Below are 20,217 nucleotides of genomic sequence, written 5' to 3' on the forward strand. Positions count from 1 at the left end.
TAACTCGTGACACCGACTTTGCGCCTGCCACTCTGCTTGCGCTGGTTCGCAGATGTTTTCAAGGTCATCGGTCTCAAGACCTTTGAAGTGCTCGTGGAACAGGGTCGTTTTACATAAATGTAGCGTCTTCGTGAATTAATGATATAGTTCGCACACGCGTGTATGCATGTATTATTTTCTAGAAGATGCACAATTACTGGAGATTAGTTTGTATGGGAGCAAGAAAAACGGCCGAATTGCCCCAGTCGCCTGTATTAGATGTATTCAACTACCAAAAATACCCACAGGTAGTGCCGTAATTTGGAATGTTTATACCTTTTGCTGACATTCTTTCATTATTCCAGCCTTGTGTATTCGGAAAGTACACCGTTTAGTTTGAATTGTCATTTCCCAATCAAAGAGACACTGCTGCAGGTCCCCAAAAGCTTCCCCAGCCTCCAAACTCCCTACAGCTGGACTCTCTGAGAACAGAGGAAAACAGGAGGAACGGCAAGCATTCGAACGGCTGTCCAGTGGTAGGTGCTGCACTAGTAGCAGAAAATGTGGAACCTGCAAAGGGTGACCGTTTGCGTGAGAAAGGCTTCTGCCATTTTTGCTTCAGGACAATTTGATTTAGCTGAAATCTCACTTTTAGAGCCTGGGGACTAATAACGGAATAGAGACCTTCGCTGGCGTTTGTTGAACGTTACTTGAGGGAGGATATAAAAAAAGTCCACAGATACCAAGAGTGGAGTCCATTGAAATACTATGCGAATCCAGCAAAGGTCAAATGCGAGCAATGTGTATAAATAAATGTTTTTTGTTTCTTTACTCTGTCCCTGTACTTGGGCTGTCTCACTTGTGATTTTCTGTCCATGGCCCAGACTATATTTGACATGTTGCTCGGGCAGCATGCACCTTTCTGCGTTGGCGTTTTTGTTTAAAAACAGAGGTACAGAAAACAAAACAAACGAAATAGTACACATAACCTGCCAATTCCTTCAGACCATCAGCAGCATTAATTGTGTGAGATATAAATCTATAGTGCTGCTTCATTTTCGTATACCAGCTGCAATGCATGCGTTGCCTGCCCTGTCAACCATACCTGAAATGTTTTTTTTGAAGTTTCATCTGCAGATATAGGCCATACTTCAATAAAGTCACATATAAAAATTTATACTTCCTACTAAAAAGGCGCACAAAAATAAATGAATAGAAACGAGCGCGCCGAGAGCTAATGCCGTCACAGTCTCTTCACAGGGCGAGCGGGGCGAGTCGGAGGGAAATTCTGTCCTCACCGTGACTTCACCCCGGTTCGCCGTAAGGGGGCGCCACGCAAACGTCGCGGCACTAATAGTGACAAAGCCTGGCAGATCGCCACGAGAAGCGGCCGTTGAAATTGAAAGATAATGCAGCAGACAACAGATGAGAAAAGAGCAGCGTGACGGGCGTCCCGCTGCGGTGAGACGCCGCAACACACTTCTCCCGAGCGACAAAATGTCCGCTCGTCCTCCTCGAGTTCCTCGCGCTAGCGCTTCTTTTCTCGTCGGGTTTGAAAATCATGTTTCGAGTCCTCGCCGCTGCAAAAGCTGTGCGCTGACGTCCAGGTTCCCCGAGAAATGTTCTGTGCTACCACATCCTCGCGCTCCAAATCAGCGACCGGGCACTCTATGACTTCGTCGTCGAACCAGAGGAATGCAACTTCCTATACCGCCCATGGAACGCGAATTGGAAAACCCTGGGGGTCCGCAGTGCCATTTGGATCCCCTGGTATCTGGTGGCTGTACTAACATAAACATGGCAGCGAAACCAAAAACCAAAACCGTACGGCAGCGCCATTGTGTTTGGATGGTTGGGTGGTAGCTTGCGCCACCTAGATTTAAAAATAAAAAAATTGTATTTTTTTTTTTTGCTTGGTTTGCGCGTTGCTTTCTAGACTCTTGCTGTTTTGCGGCTGGTTTTCGCATTTCAATGCTGGTTGAAGTGCGTTGAAACGCACACAAGCCAGCGCTGAAAAGCGAGACCAGCAGCAAAGCAAAGCGGGTGGTTCTCATTTGAACCCGTTCGCATTTCTACCTTCTCATTTTTACCTTCTCATTTCAACCCAGCGCAAAACAACTTTTGCGTTTCTCCCTTTCTCATTTAAACCGTTCTCAAAACAAACTTTCGGGTTTTGACCCTTCTCAAAACGACTTTTCTCATTTTAACCTTTCTCATTTCAAATTTTCTCAAAACATACTTTCTGGTTTTGACCATTGTCAGAAAGACATCTCTCATTTTAACCTCTCTCATTTCGAACCCAAATTAATCCAACATCATTATCTCCCAATCTTTCTGTGGTATTTATGCCGAATGCGGGTAATTAATTGCCTTCGAGCCCTTGCCTGTGGCACCGGCGACCAAAAACGCGCCAGCGGTGCATCACGTCTCCACCCGAATGCAAAGCACAATGAACTGGCGTTTTCATTTGACTGGGTCGCGAGTGAGCTCTGTTAACTTCTTCGATCATTCTATGGTACCATGAGCACGCTGCATACGCCAACAACATAAATTACGACTCTTTGAGATGTGTGTGAACAGAAGCGGCTTCACAAAACGTTTCAAAATATTGGCATTACCACAGTCCGTACAGCTGACAGAATATTAAAATATAAAATCAATGAAAGGGCAGATGTATAGACGCTTTGCACACGCGCCAAAATACAGCCGCCATTGCTGACCTTCTGTTGTTTTACCGAGATACCGAGCCACTGAAATTGGTGTGGACGAGCCTCCACAAAAGCCAATGCTGGGGAGAAAGACAGAATAAAATCTAGGATAGCAATGGCCTAGCCTGCTATGGTAATAATGAAGGGAAGTAAACGTAAGAAGGGGAAACAAAAACTGAAGGTCAGTTATGGCGGCGCCCATGCACAGCAGCTGCAAAGCGTCTATAAATCAGTGTGGTGCTGCCCGCACGCGCGTCAAATTTCAATAAACTTCGTTTGGATTTTCGATTAACTGTTGCCACGGAGGCTTGCCAGCGTCGCTTTCCATATTCTGTTTACTGTTAGTAGAGAGTATTTGTAGATCGTTCCCATGACTCCGATAACGATACCCGATACTCCGCCACCGCCTTCCTTGCGCATGCATACTATCGTTATCGGGGCTATCGGAGGTATCAGAACGATCTACTCAAACTCTCTAGAACCTTTTTTGGAATCCTCAGTCTTCTCATTGCACCCACTCTCATTGAAATTGTAATGCGTGTTCAAGTTTCAAACTGCATTACTACACTTCGTTTCACCTTGTCTGCAAGCGAAGCCAAAGCTAGAAGCGCGAGACCAGCGCTTTTTGCGTTTCTGCCGCGTCGTCCATGTCAGAGCCATGTATACATAGAGTTTGGCCAATGGGAGGCGCGGGCAGAGCTCACCAGACGCAGAGAGTGGGTTTGGCATGCTTTCTTGGCCAACCAGAAGCCTAAAGGTATCCTCTAGCGGTGGTTGCGAGAAGCTGTTTTAATCAAAGCTATATGTTCATACATGATTTTAATAAGCGCGTAAGCGTGTAGTAACCCTTCGAGGTTGAAAATAGGGTGCACGTGATGTTTTGATCAAGATCATGCAGAAAGATGTAAGAAACGAAAGCGTCGCTCAACTCTGTTTTGCTCGGACAGAGTGTGACTGCTAGGGCGGCAGATTCGCGGCCCTCGGCGCTTGGCGTACGGATTATGTCGATCGTTCCGCTAGTCGCGCTCTTCCACCATGATTTTGGATGTCCGCGATTGAAACATCACGTGCACCATATTTTCAGTTACAGAGAGTTACTCCGATGCAGTTATCAGTTTGTTTCCGGCTTTTGGTTGGCCACATTCGAATTTCTGAAGGCGCCCTGGAACTCACCCAGCCCGCTTTTGGCCAATGGCGCCTTCCCATTTGTCTCCTATTATGAGTATTCACTGGGCGCCATATTTGTGGGTGCTGTCTAGAGCGCACGCTCGGAACGATCCCACATTAATAGGCTGCTAAGACCGGCAATCCTGATGGTGTGGAATGCACGTTGCAAAAAAACCGTGGAAGCTCGTCATCAGCACCCGCTCAGCAGTCGCGCACACAACTATGGCCACCAGTGAATACTTCCTATACTTCCCAACGAATGGCCGAACTCTCTACATATATGGCTCTGGGCCATGTCTACGCTCGCACCACCCTCTCTTTGTGGTCGTTTTAACCGCTTCTGTGCCTAGTTCCTTTCCGTCCGCTCTCTCGGAGTTGCGGTTCCGTCGCGCGTGTCTTGTTTCCTCCCATTCTTCGGGGCGGGTCTGTGTCGTGTGCTAAACAGCTTCTCTGGTCCTCCACCTTCACACAGTGAAATGGCTCTTTTTTTTTTATACTTTAAAGTTTGTGAATATAACTGCTTAGGAGGGTACCGATCGACCGGCTCAGGTTGGTTTTTTGTATGTTGAATATGCCATCACTCCAAAAAGAGTACTTTTTTTCAGTTTCTTTCGGCATTTAGTACGAAGCTGCTGTCCAAGTCGATGACGCGATTGCTCTTTTTTGCATGCTCCCCCAGAGTGCTACCTTTTAGTTCCTTCTTTTTAACATCATATTGGTGTCTGCGCAGACGTTCAGAAAAGCTCTTGGTTTCCCCCACATATATATAGCCTTGCAGACGGCGCAATTAATACGATAAGCATGGCCTCGGGCATTTTCTTATGGATGACGATCTTTTGAAAGAGGAAGATGGTGGCCTGTTCAGACGACTGTATGATATAGCTAGAGTGTACTAGTAATATACCGTCACATATCTAATCAATCAGATTGCACTGCCCTTCAAAAAGACTTGAATAGCATGATGATATGGTGATATTCATGGCAAATGCAAATAGATGTAGAAAAATAGAAAACGATGACATTTAAAAACCGTTCTTCCATTTTACATCTGGACTACACCTTCATTTATTAAAAATTACAAAACGTAACGTCCTTTAAATATCTGGACGTTCATCTAAATCCTAATCTTTCATGGAATAATCATATATACACATTCTTAAAAGAGCTAATAAATATTTAGGATTTATGAGAAAACATTTGTACATCAACGAGATACACAAAACAACTAGTATCTACAGATCTGATTAGGCCAAAGGTGAAGTATGTACCTATACTTTGGAACCCTCATCGAAATTATTTAAATGACAGGCTCAAATCTGTCCAAAACAGGGTAACTTGAGGCATACTAAAACAATACACACATGTAAGCGTCACGCAACTTAAAGGGACACTTCAACGAAATTTGAAATATACCCGTCGTGCTCAGAAATAGGCTGAATATGACCCACAATGTTCATAAATGGCAATCGCATGTTTGTATTTTGACCCTGATAGTGTATTTTTCGTTATAAACGGCCCACTCTGGCAAGCGCTTGGAGAGCAGCCAGCGGAGAGAACGTGACATTCGGCGCAATCGTAACTTAAGCGTGTTTCACATGCAGCAGTTTTGGCCCTAGAGCGGCGCGATTTCTGCCGTCGCGACGCTCTGGCCACCAGTAGCGGTTGAGCGGCACGAGCGCCGCGACGGCAGAAATCGCGCCGCTCTAGGGCCAAAATCGCTGCATGTGAAACACGCTTGAGTTTGTATCGGGATGGGCAAAACAGCGATGAGACTGACGTCGTCAGGATGCTTTAGCCGTTCCAACCACCGAAACGATCGAAGCACGCCAGCGATCATGCCACCGCAACTAACCGCAAAGCTGGGTGATTCCACGTCAATTCATGCAATGATGGTCCGGGTCATATTTTAGATATTTTTGTTAAAAATATATATGAAAGCCATGTTTTTGGGAGGAACATTCAGCTAGGTATGAACGCCGTAACAATTTTTTTCGCTGAGATATAAAATAGAGAAGCTTAAGGCGTGGAAATTGAGAAGATTTCACAATGCTACTTTGCACAGTCGTCATTTCCTTATCAAACCTTTCACGGCACCATAACTTTTTTAATAGGTTTTACAAAGGTTATACAACACATACATAAAAAATTAAAAATATCCATAAAATATTTCAATGCAAACAAAAATATCAAACATGGCACAAAAACGCGTTTAGAGACATATTCACAATTTTTTTGCAAATAAACCATCTTTCATAATACTTCACAAAACATATCAAAATGCGCGTATTTAATTATTCTTTACGAATATATAAAGATATAATGCCCACCCTTAAACATATTTTTGTTATCAACGCGGAAATTCGGCTGATTTCTCAAAATGTGGCAAGATTGGGCGTCGATATTGAAGAAACTCCATCTTTTATTTTCTTTAAACTCCCCTTGGCACTTTTCAGTGACTTGAACTAACCTGTGATGGCAAAAGATTGAGTAACACATGACCTCCAAGCGGGAAAAGCTACGACAAACCTTCACTCGGAGCGAGCCGACGTCTTCGTCATAGCGGCTTTGCCGCACAGCACCAAACATTTTGAGCGTTAGTTATACATAGGTTGCACTGACGTCACGTCGCATATTTTTGGCCTCCATGTAAGAGGAGGAGAGGGAAGCTGCTTTTGTAAGAATTTTGAGTGACGGGCTAATCTTCTATAATCTTCTGGGGGGAGAATAGCGACGCCTGGGCAATTCCGGGAGGCACAAAAGGGGGCCCTGATAAGAGCCGAGCTTCTTCTTGCCCTCCTCTCTGGTGGTCATCAGAGCGCCCTTTGAATGACGTCAAGTTCATAAGGGCTGAGTATTAGTGACGGGAAAATGGACTTTGAGCTGGAATACCATTAATTAGCTTACAATTCACAGGAACAAAACGGCCCCACTGTGCGAATACGCTAACTATGCATAGATAAGCTTAAAACTCTCAGTTATGCGAGTGGCCATGTATACATCCGGCCTCTCGGCATATGATGACTTCCACATATGAGAAGCCTGGATTCCTCTCACAGGTTTTATGGTGGTCCACTCTGCTTGCTTTACCACTCGAAACTCTCGAACCCGTTCCACAGACAGGTGGAACATGCAGACATTTGTTACTTTTTTACGTAGCACTTCCACAAAGTCTTTAGCGGTGGCAATCGTTGAGTTGAGCGAAGATCTCAACTTGGTGAGCGTTGGTTCTTGCACCTACTTCATCACAAGCGCTTTCTCCGTGTCCAGTGGCTGAAAAGATCCATCTTGCCGAACAGTGCGGCTTTCGAGACAATTCGTGAAATTGGAAGCGATTCTTGAAATGCGCCGCCGCTCCGTCTGATACAAAAATTATTTTAAAAAAAGACTGGGAAATGAACATTAACATACTCTTTTATGGCCTATGTGGCTAGAAGAGCGTGAGCTGTGTCATGCGTCGTGTAGCATCGGTGACAACGGCAAAGCTTTGCGTGCCCTGCGTGGACGTAACCACACTTGTGGAGAGAGACACTTGAGTTTTTTTTTTCAATGAAAACTCTGCACTTCGGTTGGAAAGAGTACTGTCCATTTTTCCGCAAAATCGAAGTGGAACATCACTGCCTTGGGTGGTAAGGCGGTTCTTGTGTCATGTATCAGGCTTCGTTCAAGGTCAAGGATGTAAGAATGCCTCATATACTTTTCGCTCTCTTATTGCCGCAGGAAGGCAGAAGTGTCCATAACCTTTTTGACGAGTTCGCCAGCGTCCCATAACGCGAAACAGATCTCTTCGTCTTCGTCGAGATGAAGCGACTGCAGCGAGATGCTCTGCGTTTTTGGGCACTTTTCGCAACGGCGCAGAAAGTAATCGTTCTGTGGAGCGCAGAAGAGGTAGATGCGCTTGAGGTCGTCTTCAGTAAATGTCTTCTTTGGGGCATTTGTTTTTGCCGTTAAAAGCAACTGAAAATTGACGCAATATATGCATGCGCACGCCTCGTGCTCGGGACTTTTGTTTTTACCCATTTTGGTCGTAGGGAATAAAATTTGGAGATGCTTAGTTCGGGTTGGGGATGGTCCTTCCTAAACAGCTGGTAAGCTTCCTTAAAGGGGCCCTGCAATGACTTTTTGACTGGTTTTAATTTGCACCGATCCTGAGCGCACTGAACGTAGTAACTTAATCAAACTTTTCTTTTCTCAAATTTCGCTTTATTTTAAAAGTTATAGGCGAATTAGGATTACAAAAACAAGCAAAACATAACCTCCTTCATGACGTCGTAGGTCCTGGCTTGAGTGGCCGTGAACTAGAGGAGGGGTAGTGAGCTCATCGAGCGTTCACGGTTGCCGCACTCCGGGTCGACGGCTCGAGAAGGCGCCACTAAAGCATGTGTTGGATAGGCTCTATGAAGCGGGCGGCCGGGGCGGCTCGCATTGTATGTGCTGCGCGATTAAAGACTATTTCGTCATAACACTTCATTGGCCACAAACGACAGCAAACACGGGGTAAAGATCAGTTCAGAACGGGAGCCACTTCGCGCTGCCATGCCGCCAAATGGCTAAATCGCCAGCAGGGCCCGCGCCGAAGGCCTTCGGAACGCTCGGGACCGGTCGGATCGTCGAGCCGGTATACGACCGCAGCGCCGCCGCGTACATCCGGGACTTTTTTACGCTGGCCGTTGGTCGGAGCCTCATCCCACTAGTTCTTTCTAGTATGCGCAGTTTTTTCCGCCGCTTGGTGGCGGGTATGTCGACGGGTCTTTTCTTGTTTCCGTACTTTATAAACTGCATTTGTTTCTTTTCTGATCTAAAATACTGAACAAAAACTTCTTTTATAAATAATTGAAACGGTTCGCGCCACTTATATTTTGTATTTCGACTACGAAAAAACTTTTAGCGGCTTTGACCAGTAGTAATCCTAGGACCAAAGACGTCACATTTTGCGCGTTTTCGGTACCGCGGGTCGCCCTCGTCGGTGGAGGTGGTTTCCACGTCGTCCGGTTAAAATATGACGCACTAATATTTAGTTACTCTCTCCGTGCCCGCTGGCTTGTCCGAACCCCAAGAGACGTGGAAACCGCAAAAAAGGTAGTTGCTTAAAGGGAAGCTGAAACACTTCTTGAAAAAAACGAGTTAGAGGTGAATTCTGGCGTATTTTTATCCCGTGAATCTGAATATCACTTTTGTTTTCCCTGAAGATGCAACTAAAAGCGAGAAAAAACGAAAAAACATTCGACCAGTCGTGATGTCATACTAGGATCTTCGGGCCGCCAAGCGCGTGTCGCTCGTGTGTTCAGCGCGTGCAACGGCAAGCTTGCCAGGTATATTTCCCCGCACTGACCAGTGTCGGGGGCACTGTGGGCAGTCGCACCCGACACCAGACGCAATATTGTTTTCTTCAGGATGATTGATGGCAGAAGCACGTACAATCGCTTGCGTTCCTGGTGGGAACTACATGCCTTCAGCACTTCGCAAAACGCGTCAAACCACTCTGCGCAGTGCTCAAAACTGTCTCCGAGTTCGAGAGTTTCGTGCGGTGAAGCAAGCAAACTGGACCACCGTAAAACCTGTCAAAGGAATCCAGGAAACTCATCTGTGAAAGTCATCATATGCCGAGAGGCCAGATGTATACATGGCCATTCGCGCAACTGAGAGTTTTAAGCTTATGTATGATGCATACCCTACTGAAAAAAACCATTTGAAATTCAAACGGATGGCAAACTGGTAAATCAAACGGGTGCAAACGTGTCGACCCGTTTGGATCAAACGTGATTATGGGATACGGGTAGCCGTTTGAAACGGTACCCGCTCGAAACGGTACCCATTTGAAACGGTACCCGCTCGAAACGGTACCCATTTGATACAGGTGCCCGTTTGGAACGGGTACCCGTTTGATACAGGTGCCCGTTCGACCTTGCACGTGACCACACGTTTGAACGTGCCTTTCGAATTGGGAAATTATGCGCTAACCCTAAACGGGGATCGTCTGGTAGGTTGGTTATCCTAGGCTTATTTAAGACGTTCCGAAACTCATAAACCTATTTATAACATGGAGGAAACACGTAGAACAAATGTGCTCACGTAGGTGCTTGTAAATGGACAGGAAAACAGACACAAAAGATTGTTTTCAATTCTCCTCAAAGTTTATTACGTCTTCTGTAGACAAGTACAAACGTGCAAGCGATCTGTGAAATGTGAGAGGCACTCTAAGCTTTTATACAACTGAGAAGATAGCAAACCAAACAAGAACCGAGGTAATTCTAGACTATGAAGGTAGACTTTCGGGAGATTATTCGCCCGGCTGCCGCGAGAATAGTGACTGCATAATTATATAGATAATCTGGAAGAGTTCGAGTAGAAGAACGGTCAATCGTTGCCAAGAAGTAAGGTTGCAGTGCACTTACCATAAAAATAGCGGACTTGAAAGATGTAATCCGCGATATTTGTCGACACGGTCAAAGCAGGACAACCACACAAACACAAATGAGAGGGAACGGCTTCTTGGACGTTTCAACACGATGTGGCGCGCAAGCTGTCAGTTGCCGAACCCAACCAAACCGCAAGAATTCCTGACTTCTTTGAAGAATCGCTTGTTGCCGATATAGGCGTAGGACTTTTCGAACACTGATAGCTTTCGTGCACATCCAATACGTTGTCGAGAGACATCCTAATAAGACCGCGGGGTTAGGCGACAGATCGAAGCAGATGAACGCGCGAAGGTCGAGCTGGAACTGACAATAAGCAGACAATGAAAAAAGCGGCTGCTAGGCGCACCCTTCCGGATCTCGATGCTTATCAGCGTGTAGCTCGCGCGCGGCTGCAGGTCACGTGACGGGTGACAAGAGAAGAGGGAGGGGGCGAGGACCACAGGGACAGCCCCTCTCCCTCTCCCCAGGCATTCCAGTGAGATGTGTTTTTGTAACCTCGAAAAAAAAAAAACACGCGCGCGCGCATTTTAGCACGCTCGAACCTTGGAAATGGCGGCGGGGCGGCCAGAAGCCCGGCTTGCGCCCGAGCGAAGAAAGTATTTAGCGCGAGCTCGTAGTTTGACTGCTGCAACGGCGGGCGTGCTCTCGCAATGCTCGATGTTCTTGCAGCCGCGTGTACGCGTGATACCTTCGCTGCGTCTTGAATTAAAGTGAAACGGAGTCTAAACGTACATTCTTTCACGCGGTCGCGTCTTCTGCGAGAGAGATTCGAGCTGAATAAGTAAATTGAGGCAACAAAGATGGACAAAGTTTTAAAGTTCTGTCAAAAATATCGGCTCACCGACGTCGCGCGTTTACGTAAAACAACAACAAAAAAAGGTGTTAGTTTTAGTTGCAGTATAAGCGAACATCAGCGCAATTGATATGTAAATATAGTTACTTGCGTTACGCGGACGATCTGAAATCGATGAACCGGCGCTCCCAGCCTTCCGGAAACATTGGCTGCCACGGATGAAACGCTAGGCGTGCCCACACCGCCGATCTGTACGTTCAGTATCAAACGGGCTCCTGAGAGCCGTTTGATTAAACCGGTACAGTTTGCAAAACGGTCACCGGTTTGAGCAAACGTGCGACAACTTTGCCCAAACGAGTCGCCCATTTGCCCAGACGAGCGACCCATTTGCCCAACGGGCGACCCGTTTGACAAAGGAGTGACCTGTTTGTCCAAATAGGTGAGCGTTATGGCTCATACGGGAGACCCCTTTGAGCCATACGGGCGACCCCTTTGACAAACGGGTGACCGGTATGGTTAAACTGTTACCAGTATGGACCCGTTTATTTTCATATAGGCGCCAAATGGTTTTTTTCAGTAGGGTAGGTAGCGAATTTGCAGAGTGGGGCCGTTTTATTCCTTTGAATTGTAAGCTAATTAATGGTATTCCAGCTCAAAGTTCCTTTTCACGTCACTAATACTCACCGCGTATAGAAAAGAATTTTAATAATATAAAATACATGCCATAACTAACGCCCAAACGTTTGGTGCTGTGCGGCAAAGCCGCTATGACGAAGACGTCGGCTCGCTCCGAGTGAAGATTTGTCGTAGCTTTTCCCGCTTGGAGGTCATATGTTACTCAATCTTTTGCCATCACAGGTTAGTTCAAGTCACTGCAAAGTGCCAAGGGGAGTTTAAAGAAAATAAAAGATGGAGTTTTTTTAAATATCGACGCCCAATCTTGCCACATTTTGAGAAATCAGCCGAATTTCCGAGTTGATAACAAAAATATGTTTAAGGGTGGGCATATTATCTTTATATATTCGTAAAGAATATTTAAATATGCGCATTTTGATATGTTTTGTGAAGTATTATGAAAGATGGTTTATTTGCAAAAAAAAATTGTGAATATGTCTCTAAAACGCGTTTTTGTGCCATGTTTGATATTATTGTTTGCATTGAAATATTTTATGGATATTTTTAATTTTTTATGTATGTGTTGTATAACCTTTGTAAAACCTATAAAAAAAGTTATGGTGCCGTGAAAGGTTCGATAAGGAAATGACGACTGTGCAAAGTAGCATTGTGAAATCTTCTCAATTTCCACGCCTCAAGCTTCTCTATTTTATATCTCAGCGGAAAAAATTGCTACGGCGTTCATATCTAGCTGAATGTTCCTCCCAAGAACATGGCTTTCATATATATTTTTAACAAAAATATCTAAATTATGACCCGGACCATCATTGCATGAACTGACGTGGAATCACCCAGCTGCTTTTGTGTGAATTTCGAGTGACGGGTTAATCTTCTATAATCTTGTAGAGGGACAATAGCGACGCCTGGGACACACAAAAGAGAGTCCCGTTGAGTGGGGAGTTCCTGCCTCCCCTCTTCTCTCGTGGTGGACTGAGACCTTGCAAAATGACGTCAGGTTCAAAGCATGCATAGTTCTAGGCGAGACAGGCATCGGTCACTACGTGTCAAGGTTCCTCGAAGGACATTACAAACTAGGTTTTAGCAACACTCCCCAGTGTTCTCTGCTAATCGTTTAAATGGTTTTAAACTTCCCCTTCGTGCCTTTTTCAACAAGAGGTTGGTGTGTCTCATGCATGTGATACTGCTTCTTTGAACACGTATAGAGCAAAAAAAAAAAATAAGCGCCGAAATTTTTTGCATTGTAACTTTAAAACCTCAATTGACTGACAAACACAACTATTCCATTTTCATAAGTTCTTTCACTCTTTAACTGAATTTCATGATAATATCGTCACCCCTGCGATGCCGGGGAAAGATGCCGGTGGGGGGGGGGGGGCCCCCCCCACCGGCATCTTTCCTCGTCATGGTGACCTCAAACAAAGTTCATATCCCCCCCCCCCCCCCCCCCCCCCCCCGATTGCAAGCATTACCTTGTATAACTTTTCCCCGCTTCTGCAGGGCATAGTCGACTGGAATTAGTTGGCAAGCGAAATCGCGCAGGCACCAAATGATGACAGGTTTGTTTCATCTTTGCGTGCCTCTTTGTAGTGACATTTATTCTGTTTTTCTTTTCTAAGTAGCACGCGTACGCTTGGTGCCTTTCTATTTCCCCTCGTCAATTTCATCATCGCCGAGTAAATCATTACTATAAGGTTTTCCATGTACCCTTTTTCTTTTTGGTAGCACTTGTACATTTCTTCTATTTTACTTTTTAATGACTTAGAACTTACTACATGCTGGTGCGCGTGACCATGCACCATGTAACGCATTATTGAGTCATGTAAGCGAGATTACGTTTCCCTTATATTCCATGCAATTACAACATTGTGCGACTATGATGGCATTTTCTGTACTCCCCTCTATGTGACGCCCCTGTGCGTCTTTAGAGGCAATTAAAGAAATTAATTAATAAATCCACACTAACGGCACAGAGCACGGGCAAGGGTACAGAGCACGAGCACTCAGCAGTTGATTCCAGTGCTCGCGCGCTGCATTAGTGCCTTCCATGGCTTCGGCCTCGCATGCGTAGCATTCGTTTTGTTCCAAGCCTGTGTAAAACACAGTGTGTTCTGCTTTTCGCCACATGAGCCGTATCGATCTAATCTAGGGGCGAATAGGCTCAGGCTCTTAGCGTCTTAGCTTTGACCTGTGCTTCGACAGCGTTCGAATTTGGGTTGTTTCTTTGTGTCTTCCTCGTGATCTCGCGTTCCGCACCAGAGCAGGCAAGCTTCTGCATGTGTGGCAGTTAGAGACGCTCAAGTACGTTTGTACTTCCCAAGTACAAACTTGTTACTTCCCAAATAACAGGTTACTTCCCAAGTGACAGTCAAAACAAGTCCTAACGAGTCCCTTTTCGCAGCATCCTCTGGGTAACGCAGAAGACCTATAGAGCTTTCTAGTTTTTGCAAATATTACAGTCCACACGTATTAAACACAGCCCAGCCAGCGCTCGCTCGCAATTGCGGCCAGTCAGAAAGTGCGCGTGCATAACACACAAACACAGCAATGAACGCGCCCGCATACGCTTTTGTGTAAAGGTGTATACACACGAAACCAGGTTCGCCTTGCTAGAAACAACGCCTCAGCTGAGACTGAGGGATAGGGTGCCTACATGTCTGTCTGTCTCAGGGTGAAGACATCCATTGTTGCCCTGAATGTGTTAGCGTGTGACGCTCTCGCGCACTCGGTGCGTGACTTGGGCGTTAAAATGGCGTCTATGCATTAGCCAAAGCTACGCGCTCGAGCTGAGTGACACCGGATTGCGCGCACTTCAAAATGCACAAAAAAAGATTGGGCGAAAAAATGGCCGAGATGGCACCACTCAAGCAAAAGCGCGCGTGTGCATGAAGGCACTCTACTGAGGGAAGGAAAGCAGTGCCACGCAGTGCCAAAAGCCAGCGCACGAGCTCAGCGGGACTGAAACCGCGTCTTCAAACGCTCGCGCGCCCAAGAATTGCAGTTCTTTCTTTTACCCAGTTTTTGTTGAAACGCCGTTCTACCACCGAACAATAATACTTTTGCTGCATTTTTATTATTCTATGCCACACGTCGGAGGGTAAGTACTATAGCAGTAAACTACACTAATTACTTTTTTCATAAACTAACCATCGCGCAGGAATACTGACTCAAGAAACCCCGGACCTCGTTCTCGGAAGGGAAGCGTCCCCGTTTCGACACCAGCTCTTGCACGCGCAAGTATGCAGCACGGGTTGAGCTAGTCTCTGGCCGCGTCTCGAAGCAGCGCTTTTTCGGCGAAAGCCGTTCCCAGAGACGCACCAGCCTAGCAGATCAAGCTCGCCCGGTTCGCGGCCCGAAAGAACCTCAGGTGGGCACCGAACGCTGCGGGTTTGCATGCTATCGTTACGCAGCCCTGCTCTCGCGATGCTGCCATCCAAGCGTTTCGAACACGAGCCAGGAGACGCCGCAACCCCCGCCGGCGGTCGGAGCTAGCCGCTAAAAGAATATCGACAGACGCCGGTGTCTTGGCGTCGCATCGGTTATTTTCCACCCGAACTCAAGCGGAGTTTTTGTCTCTCGCATTTACGTGCAGTTTTGTTTAGTAGGCATTTGACCTTTCAGCATAATGGTTTTAACGAGGGATGCCATCGCTTGATTCGTTTTGCGGAAACATTTGAATAACGAGTATTCAAATTCGATCTTAGCTGTGTGTAGTGCGGTTAAGCGCGTGCTAACGGCGAGCGTCCTCCAGATTATTTCGCACCGTCATAACTGTTGTTCGTTGCAGACGATCAGTTGCTCGTGCTGACGGCGGCATGTGAATACTTCCTTTGCAAGGGATGCAAATTTCCCAATTTGTCTGCCATTTTCGCACGACATAAGCGCACCATGCTGGTGTTGTGCGAAACTTTCTCTCGTTGAGGAGACGAAATGTGGTAGTGCGAAATGAATGATACATAAGGAATGCGTTTTGCACAAGGGCGCCACGTTGGCAGCTCACGAGGCGTAAAATCACGCTACGATTAGGCCGTCACGGGACTTACTTTGACTGCGTTAACTTTACACGGTGAAGTGGTACTTTCAAGCATACAACAATCAGAAACAACCGCCGCGTGCCATCACGCGCAATCTACGTATTCGCGCTTCTGTTATCATTACTTATTGTCCGAGTCACGTTATTAGAGTCTGGCTGATATTTTCAGTTACGACGTCAAACTTCCGTCGGCGTTACTTTATTTTTTGCCACACCCGCGACGTCGCGTCTGAAGGTTGTAAGCAAAATGGATATATGATTTCGGCATAGATTTCTAGATTTTGGTGTAAATTGTTGCTCTACATTGCATATGGTCATAACTTGAATGTTAGTCCTTTTACTTGTTGCCGTGAATATTCGAACGTTTTAATGATTTCAAAATGTTGTATGGAGAGAGTGTGACGAACGGTGGTTGAGCATCTACACCTGGGCCCCTAACTCGTCGAACACAAAGTTGGGGTTGAAGTTGACGGAGCCCACCGATTGGCCTATCACGACAATGACTTCGCGCTTTTTTCGCCCATGTCCAATCGGCGCGCTTCGTGAACTTTGCGCTCCAACTCTGTGTTTAACGGCTTTAGGGCCGTAATTATCCAGCGCACAGGTTGCACCTACGTCATATCTTGCTCGGGTTTGCGGCAATTGGTCTTCCCCGAGTTTTCCCTGCTGCGCGTTATATTACATCACGGAAGGCCACTTTGCGACAAGCAGGTACCATCATCAACGCTCTGGAATAATGTGACGTTCAAATTACGTACACAGGGCTTGCATTTGACGTCATTGCACCGTACCAATGGCGATTTCTCTTAATCTCACCGAAAAAAAGACATATTCGGTAGTGCAAAATGTGTGCTGCGGAAGGTATACGATCGCTGCAGCTAGGTCTTTCACAGTGACTGCTAATGTGGCGTTAGTGCCAAACAATGTATTCAATGTAAAAGGTCGTTATTACGTACCCAGATATATTAGGGGCCTTTATATTTCCTCACTCCCTCTCTTTTGATTGATCAACATTTTTTGGTATGATGTGAGCCCTGAATGATGTATTGTAAATTCCTATATTCCGTTTTACATTAAGTTCGACTGCAGCCAAAGCCGCAATGATCCGATGGAGCCAATCAAGCAGCACCAAAAATGTATCTCAAAGGCGCTCGTCGTTTTTCCACGTTTGACATAGTACCGGCCAAACCAATCAAGCGCAAAGAAAACAATTATGCCAAAGTCGCTGCTGTCGTTACGCTGATTCTCGACGAAGTACGCCCACAATTAACTCGGGGGTTCTGAGTAAGCGAAGGATGAGAATTCCAACATTGCAAGGGTCAGCATACTATTGTCTTCGGAGAGCCAGTCTGTTCTCCCGGGCGTCAGTGGTTTCGGATGCAGCCACCTTTTCCCGATCGCCGCCTACGGTCCGCGTACTGTGGCACTCAAAAAGTCAATCTTTCGTCTCGAGTGTCGGCGGTTTCGCGCAAATGGCGTCGTCGCTGCGTCTCAGTCTTAAGGCCCGTTCACACTCTTGCATCCGGGTACGACCAAGAGAGACAAGACCGGTTTTTAATCCTCTTACGACTTCTTAGGACCGGATGCGCTACAGCGGAGCTGGTCCTAAGAGATCGCAAGAGGCTTAAAAACCGGTCTGGTCTCTCTCGGTCGTACTCGGTTGCAAGAGTGTGAACGGGCCTTTAGGTTCTCGCGCACGTTGTGAAACCGCCACGTCCGCTCGATCCCCTCCCCTCCCGCTTTTGCGCAGCGTCATTGGAAGCGTGCAAGAAGATCAAAAACTGAACTGATGGACCATGGTTGGACGACTGGTCCCACTTTTGACGTTGCGAATGCTGTGACCCTGGCACGCGAACAACGGTGGGGTCCCAGAAGATTTCTGGAATCATGGTGTATTCGCAGTGACCCATCCGCCTGCAATTCTAACCGCGGCCCCCTCCCCGACGTGTACAGCGACATCCTGAAATAACTTTTCATTTAACTTCCCATCCACGGCGGACGTAAAAGAAGTTGAAGCGAGTGCAGACGATGATAGTGTCCCCCGTATGCCATGGACGAAGAAGTCGGCAGAACCAGCGCTACGGATGAAGAGAAGGAAGAAGAAGCGTTGGATTGCTGGTAGCTAGTCGGGTGTTCCCAGGCCGCACTGATGATGTCTCCCGCATAGGAGACGAAACGTCTGATAAATTGTTGGTGTTGTTATGCAAGTCGGAGGTATTTGTTTTTAATCAGTTAGTCCAAGTCAGTCCAAACCAAACCACGACCGTCCAAACGAAAGACGGCTCTGACCTGCATGCCCCAGGGCAATAATTACTCACGCAATTAGAAAGCGTGGGATCACGGCACATTCACTGTGCGTGATTGGTTTAGCCGGAGATACGAAACGCACAAACACGACGAGCGCCATGACGACACACTTTTGATGCTGCTTGATTGGCTCCATAAGATGGCAGCGTTGACTTTTATTTACATACTTTACTTACATACCCTCAAGGCCCTGGGAGCGTTACAGGTCGGATCGAATGTGCAACGGAGTGTAAAGGCCCGTTTACACACTTGAGCTCGCCTACGACCGAGGTCTTGCGATCTCGTGCGACGAGGGAACACACTGGCACGCTGGCCCCATCTACGAGGTGATTCTGGAACTGCATTTCGCTAAAGTGCCAAGTGTTTCACGCCTACCCAATAGATGGCGCCGCGGTGTTTTCTTGGCGTAAGAAATTCCAAGAGGTTATTTGGCCCGCGGTTGTACTCTTGCAAAAATATGTATCCACTTTCTATAAAATGTTTGTAGAGAACAGTGTATAGAGGCTATAGATATTCTAAGGAAAATGTATCCACTTTTCTATCCACTGTCTGTAGCTTTTTGGTCGCGTTTTCTGTAGACTTTTTACAGAACTCAGTGTATGCAGATTGGAGAGAACTTATAAAGAAATTGTATAGAAAACAGATAGAGATGCTAACAAAGTACCTTATCTGTCCCCTTTTATTGACAGTTCTCCAGTTTATTGCGAATGAAAAATGAAATCCTGAACGTTAATTTTAGGTTTGTCTCAATAGATGAAGACGCACTCGCCACTTGTCTTGTGCACATACGCCTACATCACATATACAGCGTGTCTCCACCCCCCCCCCCCCCCCCCCAAAAAAAAAAAAAAAAAGTGCAGTTTATTTTTAACGCAAAAATAAACTACCCATCGCCGAACGCTCATTCTCCGCCCTGTTGCAGTGTTAGCGGTTAAACCCCGATACCAAAGTTTCAGAACTATATGTTAACTCAGTCAAAAGTGATAGGTGATTTTTTGAACATTTTAATGTGAAAATGTGGCCCGTTTTTGCCCATTCTCGGTAACTGGCACCATTCAACTTCATGTATTATAAGAGGCCCATGGGTCTCCATGCATTTTGCTCTTGGAAATTTTAGAAAGTCGACTATAACGTTTGAGAAAGATAACTTTAATTCTAAAACTTTCGCATCTGGTTCGAACCGCTAGGGCTACATTTTGGCCGAGATTGAGCATTCAGAATTGCGCAAATTATTTTTGAGGTAAAACAAAAACACCTAACTTTTTTTTTTTTGCGGGACACCTTGTACATACATCACGGAACGCATGACACTAATATTTCCGTAGTATTAACTGCTCCACCGCTATTTATGCCCTACACTTGAAAGGCCAATCATTTGAAAGAGGCCCCCCAAGAACATAAAAAGATTGCAACTATGTTGCTTCTCTCTCGCCAATAATTTATGCAAAATGTGGTCTCTAATAGTTAGTGAACTGTATCTCCAACTGTAAAGCATTGCAAGAAGCGATAATTATTTGACACAATCGAATAAAGCAGCTTCCGGAAGGGGGATTCAACTGGGTGTGATGCCTCTTCTCCGCACTGTATTTTATTATTAGACCGCAGCTCTTGGGCGCCCGTCTCCGGGTTGAGCGGCGTCGGCATCGGCGTCGGCGTCGGCGTAACCGTGCGTTACATTATGAGACGTTTGCCATAATAACGTCACACGTGACGTCACGCGTGACGTCACAAGGGTACAATTGGGTAACGAGGGTAACGTGGATCACAAGGGTGCCCACGTCACGTCAAGTGTGACGTCACGTGACGTCACGAGGGTAAACTTTTCCCGCTAATTTCGACCAGAAAATTTCCCACTAAATATAGCGAGGAAAGTTTTCCCCTAAATTTAGAGAGGAAATTTTTGCGCTAAATTTAGCGAAAGCATTTCCAGCCGAATTTTGCGAACAATTTTCCCGCCAAACCATAAAATTTTACCTTTGTGACGTGTAACGTCACGCTAAATTTTATAAGAAATTTTCCACTAAATTTAGCCGGAAAATTAACGTCACGTGACCTCAACATCAATTCAGTTTCCCCGATAAATTTAGCTTGAAATTTTCTCTAAATTTCCCCGCTAAATTTAGAGTAAAAATTTCGCTAAATTTTCCGCTAAATTTAGCGGCAAAATGTTGGTAAAATGTT

The sequence above is a fragment of the Ixodes scapularis genome, unplaced genomic scaffold (genome assembly GCF_016920785.2).
Source record: "Ixodes scapularis isolate PalLabHiFi unplaced genomic scaffold, ASM1692078v2 PGA_scaffold1__304_contigs__length_218370807, whole genome shotgun sequence".
Lineage (NCBI taxonomy): Eukaryota > Metazoa > Arthropoda > Arachnida > Ixodida > Ixodidae > Ixodes > Ixodes scapularis.